This window comes from Protopterus annectens, chromosome 16.part0 (assembly GCF_019279795.1).
Source record: "Protopterus annectens isolate FY-2018-M chromosome 16.part0, PAN1.0, whole genome shotgun sequence".
Taxonomy (NCBI): Eukaryota; Metazoa; Chordata; order Ceratodontiformes; family Protopteridae; genus Protopterus; species Protopterus annectens.
Window position 1 is genome coordinate 812,363,341 of NC_056750.1, and position 17,715 is coordinate 812,381,055.

At 46.0% G+C, this 17,715-nt stretch overlaps 1 protein-coding gene across 1 annotated transcript in view; it reads left to right on the top strand.

Annotated features, from left to right (window-relative positions):
• ALAD (aminolevulinate dehydratase) overlaps nt 1-17,715 on the top strand; it is an 870,814-nt gene that overhangs the window by 331,487 nt on the left and 521,612 nt on the right. The gene's annotated exons all lie outside the window — the stretch shown is intronic.

Consider the following 17,715-nt stretch of genomic DNA (forward strand, 5'->3'; position numbering starts at 1 on the left):
GGCATTCAGTTCTGAGGAAAGGTACATGCAGATGTCACACTTAATGGCCCACGATCCCTAGGCCAACGTCTGACGTCTCATGTACCTAGCAGTGGCTACAGTATACTAGTGAGACGTTTGGGTTGCAAGAGAGGAAAACCCAACAGTTGAAATACTTCAGCAAGGAAGAGGAGGACATAATATGGTTATGGTAAGATTTTAGATAATTACTCTTTCTCTGAAGATACTCCTGGCTCAGACTTCAACCATTGCCTGATGACATTAAGGCAAAAATAATGGAAGCCCCCTGGAATAAAGCCATTATTTGGTCCCTCTGCTGCAGAATTCAGTCTTTACAGGACAAGGGCAAAGAGTTGCAAGAACTGAAGCACATTTTTTGTCTTCCCACTCCCTAGGTTTTAGAGGAAACTAACCTACTAAGACCCTGTTTGTAAGGAAGTCTTCCAGGCCCCAGTCTTCAAATGGAAAGAGAGATGTCAGGAAACAATTTTCCATCATCTCAACTCCTGCAGCTCAGAAACCGCCCTTTCAGGTGAAGCCAGGTAGTTTGTGACTACCTGCCTCCAGGCACCCAAACTCCTCTTTCCCTTTGCCTTTCCTGTCTCCGTTTGGAAACTGATCATTCAAGATTCCCGAGTCCTATCCATCATCCTTTAGGAATACTTCATGGTGTGGAAGACCCTTCTTTACTTCAGAGAGATTCCACATTATCCAAGGGAACAACTGGAACTCTTTCCCCAAGTCATTTCCACTCTTCTCTCTCAAGGCACCATTCAGGAGGCACCACCTTCCCAATTAGGAAAAAGGTTCTACTCCAGGATGTTCCTGGTCCCCAGGAAGGATGGACCTTGGAGACCAGTCCTAGACCTATTCCATCTAGGCAGTTTCTTGAAGGTTTCCACTTTCCACGTTAGCTTTGCCCACCTTTCTTCCTCTCATCCTTCCGTAGGGCATACAAATTTTTCCATACCTGGACTATCTTCTCCAGGCTTGGACCCCAGACACCCTTCAGGTTAGTCTTCTCTTCATGGTGTCACTGCTGCAGGCTCTAGGATTCACTATCAACTCCCAGAAATCTACCCTGGTTTCTTCTCAAGACTTAATTTTCCATGGATGCAGGATCCAGGCAGACTGGATGCTGGCTTTCTTACCACCAGAAAAGGTCCTGTCACTCACTTCCTACTTCCAGGCCCTCTTGCCTCTGCAATCCCTGACTGACAGGGAGTTTCTTCACCTCTTGGGGTTCATGGCATCCCACTGTTCCCATGCTACTACTAGCCAAGTTACACATGAGGAAATTCCAGTGGTTCCTGAGAACAGTAAGGGTACAACGCTCCCATCCTCTGACGTTTGTTTCCCTTCTACCCTGCCTGAAAAAGGAGTTGCACTGGTGGATTCACAGGTTTCATGGAATCCAGGCTTACCCTTACAACCAGCTCTTCCCTCTCCAGAACTCTACACACTCTTTAGACCTGAGATGGGGAGCAACCTTAGCCTCATGGAGGGTCAGAGATGTGTGTTCTCCCTTTTGGAAGACTGAGTACATCAACATGAAGGAGAGGAGAGCCCTGATTTTTCACTCTGCAAATCTTCAAACCCTTTCTTCTCCCAGGGGCCTTTAAAATGGTTTACAGAAAATATCGCAGTCCTCTGGTATGTCAACCAGCAGGGATGGATGAAGTCCCATCTTCTGTGCAGACTGGCTTTCCAAGCCTGGGAACCAACTCAACCTCCAGGCAGTTTACATACCTTCAACTCGAAATGTTGTGGCAGATGCTGTAAGCAGGTCCATGAAGCAGTCCCATGAATGGATGTTACACAGAGGTGTGTTTCTGAACAGTGTCCATTAATGGGGTACACATGTAGATCTCTTTGCCTCCCCCACGAACGGACAACTTCTGAAGTTTGTGCCAGGGTCCCTGATCCCCTGGCATGGAAGGTTGACGCCCTGTCCTCCTCTTGGAAGGGGATGTTTCTATATGCATTCCCCACTTCACACTTCTCCAAAAGGTCCTGCTGAAGATTCAACAGGAGCAACCAAAAATCTTGTTGATGGCTCCCTTTTGGCCAAGACTGCACTGGTTCCTCCTCCTGCATTTAGCCAGTGTCAATCACAAGTTACCCCACAGAATTGACCTAGTTGCATAGGACAAGGGAATTACAATACACCCACAGATGTCAACCCTACAACTGATCATGTGGGTGATTAGGGTTTTGACTCCCTTAAGACACCTACTCTCTGAGGATGTGCTCCAAGTTCTGCAGGAGGGCAGAAAACTGAATACTAGGAACGCCTACGTTTCCAAATGAGGGTTTCTGTCTGGTGTCTTTCAAAAGGATTTTCAATCACTGCAGGTGGATATTCCAGTGATTCTGTCCTATCTGTGTGAATTATTGAAGAGTGGGCTGTTGTACTATTCAGTAAAAGCTAATCTTTCTGCTATTTCAGCATGTCTGCCTATGTATCATCCTTTAGCTTCCAGGCTGGAAGTTAAACCTTTTTCTTAAACGACATCCTTCATATTAGACCACCAGGGAAACAAGATGATCTTAGTGTTTCACTGTTGCAGTCATCACATTTGGGTTATCCCTGCCAGGGTAGCCCTCTGCTGGCCCGAATACCAGAGGCTTGGTATTTCTGCGTCGGTTGCTGTCGCTTCAGGACTAATGTCAGGTCGTCGGTAGTACAAATTAAGGTAGCCGATACCATTACATCAGTCTTTCTTGCTGAGGAGACCAAAGCAGATGCAGTTCACACGAGTGCTGGTAGGCCGCTACCAGAGTTTTGTCTTCCGAATTGAAGCTGAAGTCTTCTAAAGCCAAGTACCCCATTGGGGATCCTTTTTTCTTGCTCTAACCGATGTCAGAAAGCGTTAATTGTCTCTTCTGTGGAAAGCAAATGCCACACAGAGACTTTCTTACTGCGTCACTTGCTTAGGCCCAGACCATGATGTCCCTCGCTGTCATTTTTTTTATAAAATAACTTTGACTTGTGCATCAAGCATTCACAGTAGACAGTTGCATGATATTAAACATTTTGCTGAATGCACCAGATTTTCAAATATAAAACAATTCTCTCCAGTACAGTCTAATGGTTAGGGCAAGAAAAACTGATGTAATGGCGTCAGCTGCCTTACTTTATACTACTGACGACCTAACGTCTGTCCTGAAGCGACAGCAACCGACGTAGAAATACTCAGCCTCTGGTATTCCGGTTGGCCGTGGGCTACCCTGGCAGGGATAACCCAAATGTGATGACTGCAACAGTGAATACCTCTAACATCTACATTTATGGCAAGTGTACACAGCTGTACTTTCCTCCTCCTCCTTATGATCTTAATTTTGTCCTCGAAAAATTTACCCTGGCCCCTTTTGAGCCATCGAGTTCTGTTCTTTGCAGCACTGTACCTTAAAACAGTTCTCATAGCCATTATTTCTGCTAGAAGGGTTTCTGAATTACAGGCTCCGTCTTCTCCCCTTCATGTTTTCCACAGGATAGGATCTCTCTACACACTAATGCTTCCTTTATGCATGAGACGATAAATGAGTTTTCAATTAGTCCATCAATCATCTCACATTCTTCCCTTTTCAGTCCTCTACTGAGAGGCTCTTGCACACCTTAGATGAGATGTGCACAGGCAAATCTGATATTACATGCATAAATTCAAACCAGTTGGGAAATCTGACCACCTTTTTGTCTGACATCACCCAAGCGCCCTGGGCAGGCTTGTTTCAAACCAGTTGGGAAATCTGACCACCTTTTTGTCTCACATCACCCAAGCACCCTGGGCAGGCTTGTTTCCAAGCAGACTATTTCCACTTGGATTTACAAAACCATTTCCTTTTATATGTTTCATAGGAAGACTCTTCCCTCACTTGTTAAGTAATGCACATTCCACCAGAGCTGTTTTTCTTTGGTGCCTTTTTCAAGAGTTTAGACATCTGCTGTATCTTGGAAGCAGCTACGTAGTCTTCTGTACATATTGTCACAAAACACTACAAGTTAGGTGGTATTTCTGCGTCCAGAGCTGGTTTTGCCAGGGCTATTCTGCAGGGGTTTTTGGGGAGTGCTACTGCTTCTCTGCCCATTTCTTCTGCATGAGCTTTGGTATTCTCCATCATGTTATGAATACTGTGACATATAGAAGAGAATGACCTCTATGGTTATGGTAAGACTGTACACAACTATTCTTTATAGAGACCATGCCAAGAGAGCTAGTGGCGCTGTCTGTCTCATGGATCTGTTACTATGTGATGTAGGCAGGAGTTTGAGAAGTTCTGTAACAGATTAGAGAACCAACACCATAGAGGTTTCTTTTCTGACACAGGGATTGACAAAGTTAATTGTTTGGATGTGAGAAGTTTTGTTGATCAAGAAGAAAGTCATCTGCATTCCATAAGCCAGCTGATAAAGTTCACTTTCATCATGTCATGAGATCACTTTCATCACATCATGAGATCTGAAGTTGTCTTCATTTGTCCTTCAACCTGTGGGTACTCTGATCCGACTGCCGCATTTCCAGCATCTGGTCCGAGCTCCAAGCTCCTCTCCTACCCACAATGCCCCTGTACCCCTCCTCCCTTCAGATCTCATTTGCCGCGCTAGCATAAGCATTGTGATCCACTGCTCTGAGCTTCTGTTTTGGGAGGTGACTGCATTTATCGTGATTCTCTACTTTTGTTGTTTCTGTTCTTTATACCCCCCCTTGCGCTGTTTGCATTGGTATTAAAAAAAAAAAAAAAAAAATTCTTTCCATCTTCTATCTGGAGCGTGTGTGTGCGACTCTGTTGTGGTTGGGCCTCTCTGCTGGAATAATGTCCGAGAATCCTACACCAGGCTTCCATAGGTGCATGGAGTGTGTCCATTAGCTCTCCCCAGCTGATGGCCACACTCTGTGATATGCTTAGGGGTTGCCCATGTAGAGTCATCCTGTTCCATCTGCACAGGCTTCAATTCTCACATTGATGGACAGGAGGAACAATCTAATTTTAAAGGGCCTTCTTCCCTCTCCTACCACCGGGGTCCAGGCCTCCTCGACCCAGACTTCTACTGCTACTTCTCTCTCTGCCCTGCCCCTGGGACTCATCCTCCCTCCAAGGGGGATGGGGACAAACCTAAACACAAGGAAAAGCAGAGGAGGCGATCTCCGGATCGCTAGTCTTCCACTGTTCCACAGGCCAAGGTCTGTTTGACTCCCCGACTGGCGTCTCCCTGGCTCTGTTCCCCTCGTTCCTCCCCAGAGCCGTAGGAGCTTTGGATCTATTCGCTGGCCCTGGCTTCACCTCACCAACCCTCTAGGCCAGTATCTTTGGTCTCTTCATCCCGATCCACCTTCAGCATTTCCGAAGTGGAGGTGGACAAGATGATGTGGATGTTTATCTGCACTCTGATACAGATGGGGTTCTTGCCTGCCCCCTCTCACTCTGGAGCGGGGAGCATGCAGTCTGTGTTCGTACCAATTACTCCAATCTGACCCCTGGTTTTAGAGCTAGCGGATCTGAGGATTCTCTGCATTGAGGGGTCGGTAGCGATCGTACCTTGTACCTTGACACTGGCCATTACCTTGAGTAGGTTAGAGCCGTAGCCTCGGTGCTGGATCCGAGGGGAGGGTGTCTGCTTAGTTTTTTTGTAGCAGAGCCTTCCAATCTGAGTCTTGGCACCTGGAGGTTTGGCTCAGACTCCCCCGTTGATCAAGAGGATGAGGACCTGTCTGTAGCCCCTTCTCAAGTGGTTCGCTCTCCTTCTGCTTTCGACGTGGTGAAGAGGGTTTTCTCAAGCCTGTCGAGACCCTTGACTATCTAATCTTCAGAGTCTGCTCTGGCTCCCTCTTTTTGGTATGGATTCTGCCATCTGCTACCTCAGGGACAGCCTGCTGCCTCTTCGCCCCGGGGAGCTCCCACACGAGAACAGCCAGACATTTTCTAGTCCTCCCCTGAAACTCCCCCTGAGGAGGTGCCTCGAACATACGTGCAAAAGGAGGCACATGCCTCGAACATACGTGCAAAAGGAGGCACATTGACTCCCCACCGGAGTCCCTCAGAGGACACCAATTTGGAGCAAGGGGATGGTTCCCCCCCAGAGATCTTCGTCAGCAAGGGAAGTGGTCCGCCCAAAAACTCAACTCGGACAAATGGGTTTCTGGAGACGTTTGGCGCAAGATCCTCTACATCCTGGGTGTCGCCTCCCACGGATCCACTAGCGGGTCTAATTGCATCTCTGGCGTGGAAGTAGCTGGGCACAGTGGAGCCAATTTCCAAATTCCAGGACAAGGTATTGAGCGCTCCCTCAGGACCTACTGAACTAAGGGATCCCCTGTAGATGTCATGCTAGTGGAACCGGCCACTGTGGAGATCGCGCATGATAGCTCCACAGTCTGTCCTCCAGACCAAGAGTCCAGGACAATGGATTGTTTTGGGAAGCAGGTGTGTGCTTCAGCCATGTTTTCAGTCTGTGCTCTGAACTATATGGCACACGTAATTAGACTCCAGTGAGACCTAGTTAAGGCGATCGCAGAGTCTACCCCAGGGTCCATGATAGCGGAGGACAGAAGGTTTTCTATTCTCGCATGGCCACTCATGTCGATTGCTAACACCTCTATGTGGCTTCTTTCTCTTGCTACTGAGGGTACCGCTAGAGCTGCTCGGACCTGCAATGCCATCAGGCATCATGGCTGGCTCTGTGCCTTCTCTGAACCCTTTAAGGCATCTCTTACTAACTCTCCATATAACAGTTCCACCCTCTTAGGAAGGTCTGTACGTGACCCACTTGCCCAGAGCAAGGAGGATGGGAAGGGAGTCTGGATCCATTTCTGCAACCCCAAACTAATCAGTGGGGGGCAAAGATGTGGTTCCGACAGTCTGAGCTACTCCTAGGATGCCCAGGACTCGCCTTCACCTAGAGGTAGACGGGGATTTGATAGATGCCACCCCCAAGCCAGAAGGGGTTTGAGAAATCAGGGGTCTCTAGCTTTTCTCGGGCAGACCTGATTTTGCATTACATTACTTTGGCCGAAGGTTTAATTATATAATGCCGTCGGAACAACCGACTACCGGCATTCATAAACGCAAGGACAAAGAAAAGGACAGGCATCCGAGGTCCAAAACAGACAAAGCCTCTTCTAGGCCAGTCGCCAGTTCTCAGTGAGGCGCTTTTGCAGTCCCCGACACCCGCTACCTCAGAGCGACAGGCCGCCTCTGCCTCCACGTGGAGGCACCTAGGCCTCTGGAAACTCAAGGTATTGGGCCTGCGGAAACTATTCCCTCAGATTGGTCTGGAACCGCTGAGCAGGCGTAGGCATCTGAGGGTGTTTTCAGATCTACACAGCTTACTATCGGGATGACTTCAGCAGCCAAGACAAAGTCTAAAACACCTATAAAGACAAAGAAACAAGTTCAGCATTCACCTGGACAGTCATCCATGCCAAAGAAACAGATGCTTAAAATGGCCGAGGACTTAATTACTCTGATCAGGGGTTCCCATCCCCCTCCTGATAAAAGGCCTAGGCAAGATACTGACTAGGATTCCTCTGACCAGGTTTCTATTTCCTCTGATTCCTCTTCATAACAGGGATATTTTTTTCCTCCCTATGAGGATTCTGATGCTGAAGAATCTATCCCTTCAGCCTCTCCTTCTGAGGATTATTCTTTTGGGGAAACCCTGCAGACCATGAGGGGGCATTTCCATTGGGAGAACCAAGATTATTCTGAATCCAAGAAAAGGCTCAGATTTTCTTTTATTGCCTCAGCATAGGCCCCTTGCTTATTCCCCCTGTACTAGATATTGTTGATGAGATTTTTTTCTGAATCCAGTTTGTCTACTGATTCTTTACCCCCTGCACCAGTTAAGCCAGGTAGGTACTACAGGGTCCCAGATTCACATAAATTTCTTTAAAAACCCTGCTGCTGACCCAGAAACAATTTCACAGGGTCCCAAAGGGGTCAAGGCTTCCACTGCAAAAAATCCTGTTCCCTCTGATAGGGATTCAAGAGCACTAGACAGATGGGAAAAAAGTCTACACCTCTGCAACTTTAGCTGTAAGGGCTTTAAACTGTAAGTTTCACATGCTTAAATACCAACAATATGTGATGTCTTTGCTCAAACAGAAAATGCTTACAAGCTCAGAATGTACTGAAAATAAGGAAATGCAGGATTTGTTGCATGCAGCTGAACAAGTGGGAAAGCATAATTTGCAGCGTGGTTTTGATTCATTAGAGGCTTGTAGAGCCGCAGTTAGAGGTTCTGTCATTCAAAGGCATGCTTGGTTAAAGGAACAAAGTTTACCGGATCATGTTAAAGCAAAATTGTTGGATGCTCCATTACAGCATGATACTTTGTTTGGTGTTAAGGCAGAAGAGGTGTTAAAGAAAGTGGAGGATAAAGAAAGTGGAGGATAAAGCAAAATCAATGCAGACAGTAAAGGATTTCTTGCAGGTTCAGCCACCCAGATTTAGCAGGAACTGGCCTTCAAAAATTGGTCCTTTCCAGTGTCAGACAGGCCACAGAGAGGCAGATCTCAGCCACAAGGCACATACAAACTTAAGCAATGGGGTGCTTCTGCCCCAAAAGGCGGAGAAGACAAATCACAACCCTATAGGAAACCATCCCAATGACTTCCCTCTACCAATGCTAAGCACTTACCTCTTGTAGGCACCCTTAGGGGGAAAACTTGCACTTTACTCACAAAATTGGCACAAAATTACCCAAGACAAATGGGTACTAAATATTGTTTCCCAGGGTTACAGGTTCCACTTTCACACCCTTCCAAGGCCAAAAGGTATGCCAGACCTGCCACACAATCAATGGGCAGAGGCACAGACAGATTTCTGCTCATGGACAATGAGGGCTATTCAAAAAGTACCACAGCAAGAGCAAAGACAAGGACTTTACTCAAGACTTTTCTTGGTACCCAGAAAGGGCAAAGCTTGGAGACCAATACTGGACCTGTCTACTCTAAATACTTTCCTGGACGTTCCAAAATTCAAAATGTTGACACTACACCAACTTCTACCCATGCTGGGCAAGAAGGCTTGGCTAGTTACTTTGGACCTCAGAGGCATACCTGCATGTCCCAATCAGACAATCTTGCAGAAGATACCTCTGATTCATAGCTGGCTCAATACATTATCAATTCTTTGCACTGCCCTTTGGCTTATCTACTGTGCCCAGGGTCTTCACAAAATGCCTGGCACCAGTAATCGCATTTTGCAGACAAAAAGGAGTTCAAATATATCCCTACTTGGACGACTGCCTTATTCAAGCAGACAGCAAGGACATTCTACTAAAGCATCTGGCATTTGTAAAAAGATTACTAATTTGCCTAGGGTACACAGTAAACGAAAATAAATCAAAACTAGTGCCCTCTCAAAAGATAATATTCCTGGGTGCAAACTTGTCCATAATATTCCTCAGATTTTACAATATCTGACTGAGATGCTGGACAAAGGCCTATCCTTCTCATCAGTTAAGATCCATGCCTCTGCCATTTCAGCTCATTACAATACGGAACCTCCAATTTTCTCTCATCCACTACTAAGGCAGTATCTCAGAGGGGCAAAAAACATAAGACCCCCAAGGAGAGCACTTGTACCAACATGGGACCTCAACTTTGTCTTGGAAAAGCTCACACTGCCTCCTTTTGAGCCAGCCAATACAGCTGAGATAAAATTCTTATGGAAAGCTGCTCTGCTCCTAGCAATAACCTCAGCAAGAAGAGTCTGATTTACAGGCATTAATGGCAGTGGAAGCTTTCATCATTTTTCATACTGACAGGGTTTCTCTAAGGACAAACCCAACATTTATGCCAAAGGTAGTATCCAGTGTGGGTCTTAACCAAACCATTCATTTACCTTTTTATCCAACTCCCCAGAATAAAGGGGAGAGACTTCTGCACTCTTTGGACATAGGTAGCTATGCTTCTACTTGGACAAAACAAAAGCTTTCAGAAAAACTGAGCAACTTTTTGTGGCATACGCTGCAGGATCACAAGGAAATGCTATTTCAAAGCAGACTATTTCAAAATGGATAGGACACTGCATTTATTTCTGCTATACACAGCATGGCAAATCAGTGCCTAAGAATATTAGACCACATTCTACCAGGGCAGCAGCCACATCAGCAGCTTTTCTCAGAGGAGTACCAACCAAGGAAATTTTGGAGACTGCAACTTGGAGTTCAGTGCGCACTTTTACCAAGCACTATCACTTACCTCCTTTACTCTAAATCCAGAGCAGGCTTTGCCACTGCAGTCCTGCAGGGCCTTTTAGTCACTCCTAATCCTATTTAGACCCAGCTGCCCAAAATCAGCTTTGGGGTTCAACCCAAGTGTAATGACTGCAACAGTGAAACATGAACATAGTACAGTTGTGTACCTACCATAAATGTAGATGTTGGTGTATTCACTGTTGCAGTCCAGGTTACCCTCCCGCCATCCCCCTTTCATTGCTGGGACTTATCTGTACTTCTCTATTTTATGCAACCTATGTGGTGTATTTGCTTGTAGAGGAAGCTAATGTTTGTGCATGCTTTTTTAATTGCAAATTTTTTTAGCCTACCCTTTTGGGGGCACCTGACATCTGGGGCAAGAAAAACTGAAGAAAATGGCATCGGCTGTATCTTTTATACCCCTGGTGCACTGACGTCAGGGAAGAGGCGACAGCAACCGACGCCGGACCAGGACTTTGGAATTCAGGCCGACTGCGGGTAGCCTGCCAGCAGGATAACCCAAGTGTAATGACTGCAACAGTGAATGCACTCTAACAGCTACATTTATGGTAGGTACACAACTGTACTTTCTTCAAGTAGCCAATCAGTTGGGCATAACTATCAATCTCAACAAATCCCTACTGACTCTAGTTCAGGTTCTGGATTTCATTGTAGTTCTGTTGGACACAAGTCAGACTAAAGTTTTCCTAACCTCAGACAGAATTCAGTGCGAGACATGTCGTGTGTATCCTTCAAGCCCAGTTGCTGACTGCAGAATTAGTCTTATGGGCATTGGGGTTTATGGCAGCCATTATCACCCTTGTGCCTACGGCTTGATTGTATATGAGGGTACTGCAGTGGACTTTGCCGGTTCGGTGTTCATTGCTAGATCTTCTGTTGTCTCATCAGATTTGTGTATCTCGAGCATGTAAGGATTCTCTTCCATGGCGGATTTGTTCCCCGGATTTTCTTAGAGGTCGTCCCTTTATTCTGCCTGCCCCCTTAGCCACTGTGACTACGGGCGCCTCCCTACTTGGGTTGGGGGGGCATTGTTTCCAAAGGACAGTCCAAGGCACATGGTCCCCCCCACGAGACTCTACTGCATATCAGTCTACTGGAGATGAGGGTGGTGCTGCTAGTGTTGCAAGCGCTCCATGCCCATTTTCTTCTCTGGACGATTGCCATCCAGACGGACATGTCAGTGGTCTGGTACATCAGCAAGTGGGGGGAACCAGGTCTTTACTCCCTGTGTCACGAGACCATGAGTGTGTGGGAGTGGGAGATCTCCACCGGCCGTGTTCTGGTCGCAACACATATTCCAGGGAAGTCAAGCATTCTAGAAGACAGGCTCAGCAGATCTATCCTGATGCCTTACAAGTGGTCTCTGAATCCATAAGTAGCAAAACAGATCTTTCGAAAGTGGGGTCAGCCTTGCTGAGATCTTAGCCTCTCCTTCCAATGTGAAGTGCAGCAAGTTGTTTTTTGCTCTGACACCCCACCCCCATACCAGGGGAAGCTCTCAAAGATGCTCTGATTCATGCTTGGCCCTTTGGTCTTCTGTATGTGTACCCTCCCCCAAAATTCCATCTGAAAGCTCTCAGGCTGGGAAGTTTAGTCGTCCTCATTGCCCCATTTTGGCCTCGCCAAGTGTAGTTCCCCTCACTATGGTCTCACGCAGTGTGTCCTCCATGGACACTGGATCCTGTTAGAATCTAATCTCTCATCCTTTAGGGATAACTCACCCAGACCTGGGCATTCTGAAGATCACCGCTTTGCTGCTTTGCTTCCCATGATGGACAGGATTCTTGGGCTATCCTCCCTGATCAAGGAAATTAGTTGCAGCTCATAAGGCTTCCACTAGGGAAATTTATTCCAGCAAGTGGAAACATTTTGCTATCTGGGCCTCTCAACGGGATGTAGATCCCTTTTGCTGCTCCAATTCCAGTGGTTCTTGAATTTTTGGCAAGCATTTTTCACCGAGGCGCCAGTTCTACGGTCAAGGTCCAACTGGCAGCCATATCTAATTTTCATGTAGACATGGCCTCTCTATCTCCTAAGCTTTGCAAGGCCTTTTTGAAGGGCACCTTCTTGCTTTGCCACCAATTAAGGACCCACGCCTCCTTGGGATCTTATGCTGGTTCTCCAAGTGCTTATTTCTTCTCCCTTCAAACCGGCAGCTTCAGTAGATTTAGTTTTTGTGTTCGAAAATGGCTTTCCTGATTGCCATTACATCAGCCGAAATGGTTTTGGAACTTCAGGCATAGTCAGTCAAACCTCCATATATGATCTTTCATAAGGACTGGGTGTCTTTACGTTCTAATCCCTCTTTCCTACCCAAGGTGACTTCGAAATCTAACTTTAACCAAGTTATTAATCTTCCTGTTTCCTTTCCCAATTTTCAAACAAGAAAGAATACAAATTACATTTGCTGGATGTTCGACCATTCCATTTTTATTTGCATAGAACTAAGTCTTTCCGTAAGTCTGACCAACTCTGTTGCTTATTCTAAGCCCTTTCTATGGAAATGTGTAGAGAAAGTTACCATTGCTTATTGGATTTCCCAATGTATTATCCGGGCGTATTCAACTAGAGATTTGCCCCCACCAGGACATGTTGAGGCACATTTGATTAGATCCATGGCTACTTCAACTGCCTTCCCATCCAGAGTTTTGCTGGATGATATTTGCTCTGCGGCTACTTGGGCATCTTCGCATACTTACATTTCACACTGTAAGATGGACATTCTATCCAGGAACAGGGCATCCTTTGGCTCTGCCGTGCTCTGGGATATCCTTCCATGAGGGCCTCCCAGGTGAGTTGGTAGCCTGGACTCTGTCCCACAGGTTGAAAGCCAAATGAAGACAACTTCAGATAAAGAAGTTATGTACTCACCATAACATTCCCTCTGAGTTTCTCTTCATTTGTCTTCAGCCATTCCTCCCTCCTTTCCCCTGCCTTTTTAGGGGCTGCGTGGTGGTCTGGATAGGAGAGGTATGGTCACCACCTGAGCATTCATTTATTTTCTTTATATTTGGAAACCTATAATTGTGTAGTCGGACTTTGGGTCAGTTTGGAATGCTAGGATTAGCAGCAAACTCTATCTGAAGGGAGGAGGAAGACTGGCTGCAAAAAACCCTACCCCCCTGACAGATTCTTGGGCACTAGATGGGGAAAAAAAGGTTTACACATTTGCTACCTTGGCTATAAGGGCCTTAAACTGTCAGTTTCATATGCTCAAATATCAGCAACATGTCATGGCATTGCTTAAACAGAAAATGTTGTTAAACTCTGAATGTGCAGAAAACAAGGAAATGCAGGATTTATTGCATGCAGCTGAACAAGTTGGTAAGCATACTTTGCAATGTGGTTTTGATTCTTTGGATGCCTCCTGCAGGGCCGCAGTTCTGTAATTAGGAGGCATGCTTGGTTAAAGGAGCAAAGTCTGCTTGATTATGTCAAAGTTAAATTATTAGATGCACCTTTACAGCATGATACTTTGTTTGGTGTTAAGGCAGAAGAGGTGTTAAAGAAAATGGAGGACAACGCTAAATCTATGCAAACTGTCAAAGATTTTTTACAAGTACAGCCACCTAGGTTTAGTAGACACTGGCCTACAAAGAATTGGTCCTTTCCTGTGTCAGACCTCAAAGGGGCAGATCCAGACACCCTAGAGGTAGATCCCAGGTGCAAGGTTCATACAGGTCAAAGCAATGGGGTGCTTCTACCTCCAAAGTTGGAGAAGACAAATCACAACCATACAGGAAACGGTCCCAATGACTTGCCCCTGCCCGCACCAAGCACTTATCTCCTGGCAGCACCCTTAGGGGGAAAATTAGCACTTTTTCTCAAAACTGGCACATTATAACCCAGGACAAGTGGGTTCTAAATATCGTGTCACAAGGCTACAAGTTCCATTTCCATACCCTGCCAAAGGCAAACTGCTGGCCAGCTGCCAAAAAATCAATGGGAAGAGGCATAAAAACAAGTCTCATCCCTCATGGACATGGGGACCATTCAACAAGTACCAGAGCAAGAGCAGGGACAAGGATTTTACTAGACTTTTCTTGGTACCCAGAAAGGGCAAGGCCTGGAGACCAATACTGGACCTTTCTATTCTGAACACATTCCTGGATATGCCAAAATTCAAGATGCTGACTTTGCAGCAGCTTCTGCCCATGCTGGGTAAGAACGCTTGAGTTGTGACTTTAGACCTAAAAGAGGCATACCTGCATGTCCCAATCAGACAGTTATGCAGAAGATACCTCAGATTCAAGGCTGGCTCAATGCATTACCAATTCTCTGCACTGCCCTTTGGCTCATCTACTGCGCCCAGGGTCTTTACAGAGTGCCTGGCACCAGTAATTGCATTCTGCAGACAGAGGAATACAAATATATCCTTACTTGGTCGACTGTCTAATTCAAGCAGAGAACAAGGACATTCTTCTACAGCATCTGGCGTTTGTGAAAAGACTTCTAACATGCCTAGGGTACACGGTCAACGAAAATAAATCAAAACCAGTACCCTCTCAAGAGATAATATTCCTGGGTGCAATCTTAAATACAACTGCCCAGATGGCTCATCTCACGCCAGACAAAGGCAACTTGACTACCTGTTTCAAAATGTTGACAACAAAGGCCCAGTTATCTGCAAGAAAAATTCTGCAGGATTTGGGCTTCATGGCATCCTGCATCCTACTAATTCCATATACAAGACTGCATATGAGGAAACTTCAATGGTACCTTAAGTGTTTGGACTCAACATTGCCACCGCCTGGAAGCAATGATTACTCATTCCCTGCCTGCAACAGGAGTTTCGATGGTGGGCAAAGGCTTGTCACCAAAACAAGGGACAGCCATTCACATTACCTCCAACCAGGCAGACACTAACAATGGATGCATCAGATTATGCCTGGGGGGCCCACATGGCAGGAAAATGCATTCAGGGCACATGGTCCTCAAACCAAATGCATCTACATAACAATCAAAAATAGATGCTAGTTGTTCAAAGTGCTCTGACAGCCTTCAAGGACCTACTTCATCCGGGACAACTACTGATAGACAGACAACACCACGGTCATGTGATATATAAACAAGCAGGGGGGGGCACACATTCTTACCCCCTTTGCAGACTAGCCATGACCTTGTGGGACACAGCTTTGACTTACCAAGTACATCTGCAGGCACAATTCCTGTCAGGAAAGAAAAATGCTCTAGCAGATGAACTAAGCAGAAGCCTCATGGATCCCCACGAGTGGAAGCTGGATCCACAAGTTTTCAGCATGATAACGAGGAAATGGGGATGCCCAGACATAGATCTGTTTGCCTCCCCTCACAACTACCAACTAAAAAAATTCTGCACAAGGACTTATCACAGACAAGCATGGAAAGTTGACGCCCTATCAGTATATGCCTTTCTTCCTCTGCCTCTCCTCCCCAAGGTACTCCTAAAGGTCAGACAGGAGAAGCCAAAGATGATACTGATTGCCCCAGACTGGCTCTGCCAGTACTGGTATCTAATTCTAAGAAACTTGTCTCCATGCCCAGCTTGGACCGTACCTCAAATACCTCATCTACTGTCCCAGCAAAACAATCTGATACTGCACAGCCAACTCGGGACTTTAAACCTGGCAGCATGGTGGATAATGTAGTCATACAAAACACACCTCTCAGTAAAGCTGTGATGGATGTCATTTTGGAAGCCAGAAGGCCTAGTACTAGAAAATCTTATGCTGGAAAATGGAAGAGATTCTGTGCTTGGAACCAGGCACAAGGAACTGATACAGCTGTACCAAATATTCCTCAGATTTTGCAATACTTAACCGAAATGCTGGACAAAGGCCTATCTCTTTTATCTATTAAAATTCATGCCTCTGCCATTTCGGCTCATTACAATACAGAGCCACCAATCTTTTCTCATCCCTTATTAAAGCAGTACCTCAGAGGAGCCAAAAATTTAAGGCCTCCAAGGAGATCACTGATGCCTGCATGGGACATCAACTATGTCTTGGAAAAACTCACCCTGCCTCCTTTTGAGCAAGCTGCTACTGCTGATATAAAGTTTTTTATCTTGGAAAACAGCTCTGCTCCTAGCAATAACTTCTGCAAGACGAGTTTCAGAGCTACACGCACTCATGGCTGTGGAACCTTTTATTTTTTATCCAGACACAGTCTGAGGACAAACCCAACATTTATGCCTAAGGTGGTGTCCAGTGTGGCCCTTAACCAAACTATTAATCTGCCAACTTTTTATCCAAATCCACAAACAAGGGAGAGAGAATTCTGCATTCTTGGACGTACACAGACAGCTTAGATTCTACTTGGACAGAATCAAAGTTTTCAGAAAGACAGCGCAATTACTAGTGGCATATGCTGCAGGATCACAAGGAAAGGCTATCTCAAAGCAGACTATTTCAAAGTGGATAGGCCACTGCATTCGTTTCTGCTACTTGCACCATGGCAAGCCAGTGCCTAAGTACATTAGGCCACATTCAACCAGAGCTGCAGCCACTTCAGCCTTTCTCAGGGGAGTACCAACCAAGGACATTTTATAGGCTGCTACTTGGAGTTCAGTGCACACCTTTACAAAGCACTATCATCTGCCACTCTACTCTAAGTCCAGGGCAGGCTTTGCCACTGCAGTCCTGCACGGCCTCATAGCCGCTCCTAATGCTGTTTAGTTCCAGCCTCCCAACCATAGCTTTGGGACTCTACCCAAATGTAATGACTGCAACAGTGAAACACGAAGAACATAGTACAGTTGTGTACACTTACCATAAATGTAGATGTTAGAGTGTATTCACTGTTGCAGTCCAGGTTACCCACCCACCATCCCCCTTTTCTTCTGATGGAACCTATGTGGTGTATTTGCTTGTAGATGAAGGTAAAGTTTATATTGGTGTATGTATTTTTACATGTATATAAATTTTGGCTACCCTTTTAGGGGGCACCTGACATCTGGGGCAAGAAAAACTTAAGAAAAGGGCGTTGGCTGCTTCTTTTATACCCCTGATGACCTGATATCAGGGAAAGGACGACAGCAGCTGGTGCAGGACCCAGGACTTTGGAATTCAGGCCGAGGGAGGGCAACCTGCCAGCAGGATTACCCAAATGTAATGACTGCAACAGTGAATACACTTACATTTATGATAAGTGTACACAACTGTACTTTTCCCTCCCTCCAGCCCCCTGGTTTTTCTCTCTTCTCCCCCTCTCTATGGCTATTACTCACCCCTTTCAGGGGTATTGGTATTTACTTTTTACTGGTGGTGTTTTCCCCACCATAACGTACCTCCCTATTTGGGGGGGGCTCCTGACATTTGGTGCAAGAAAAACTGATGCAATGGCATCAGCTGCCTGTGTTTATACCCCTGATGACCTGACGTTAGTCCTGGAGCGACAGCATCCGACACAGAAATACTAAGTCTGTGGTATTTGGGCCGACTGAGGCCTACCTGCAGGCAAATAACTCAAGTGTGATGACTGCAACAATGAATACACTCTGACATCTACATTTA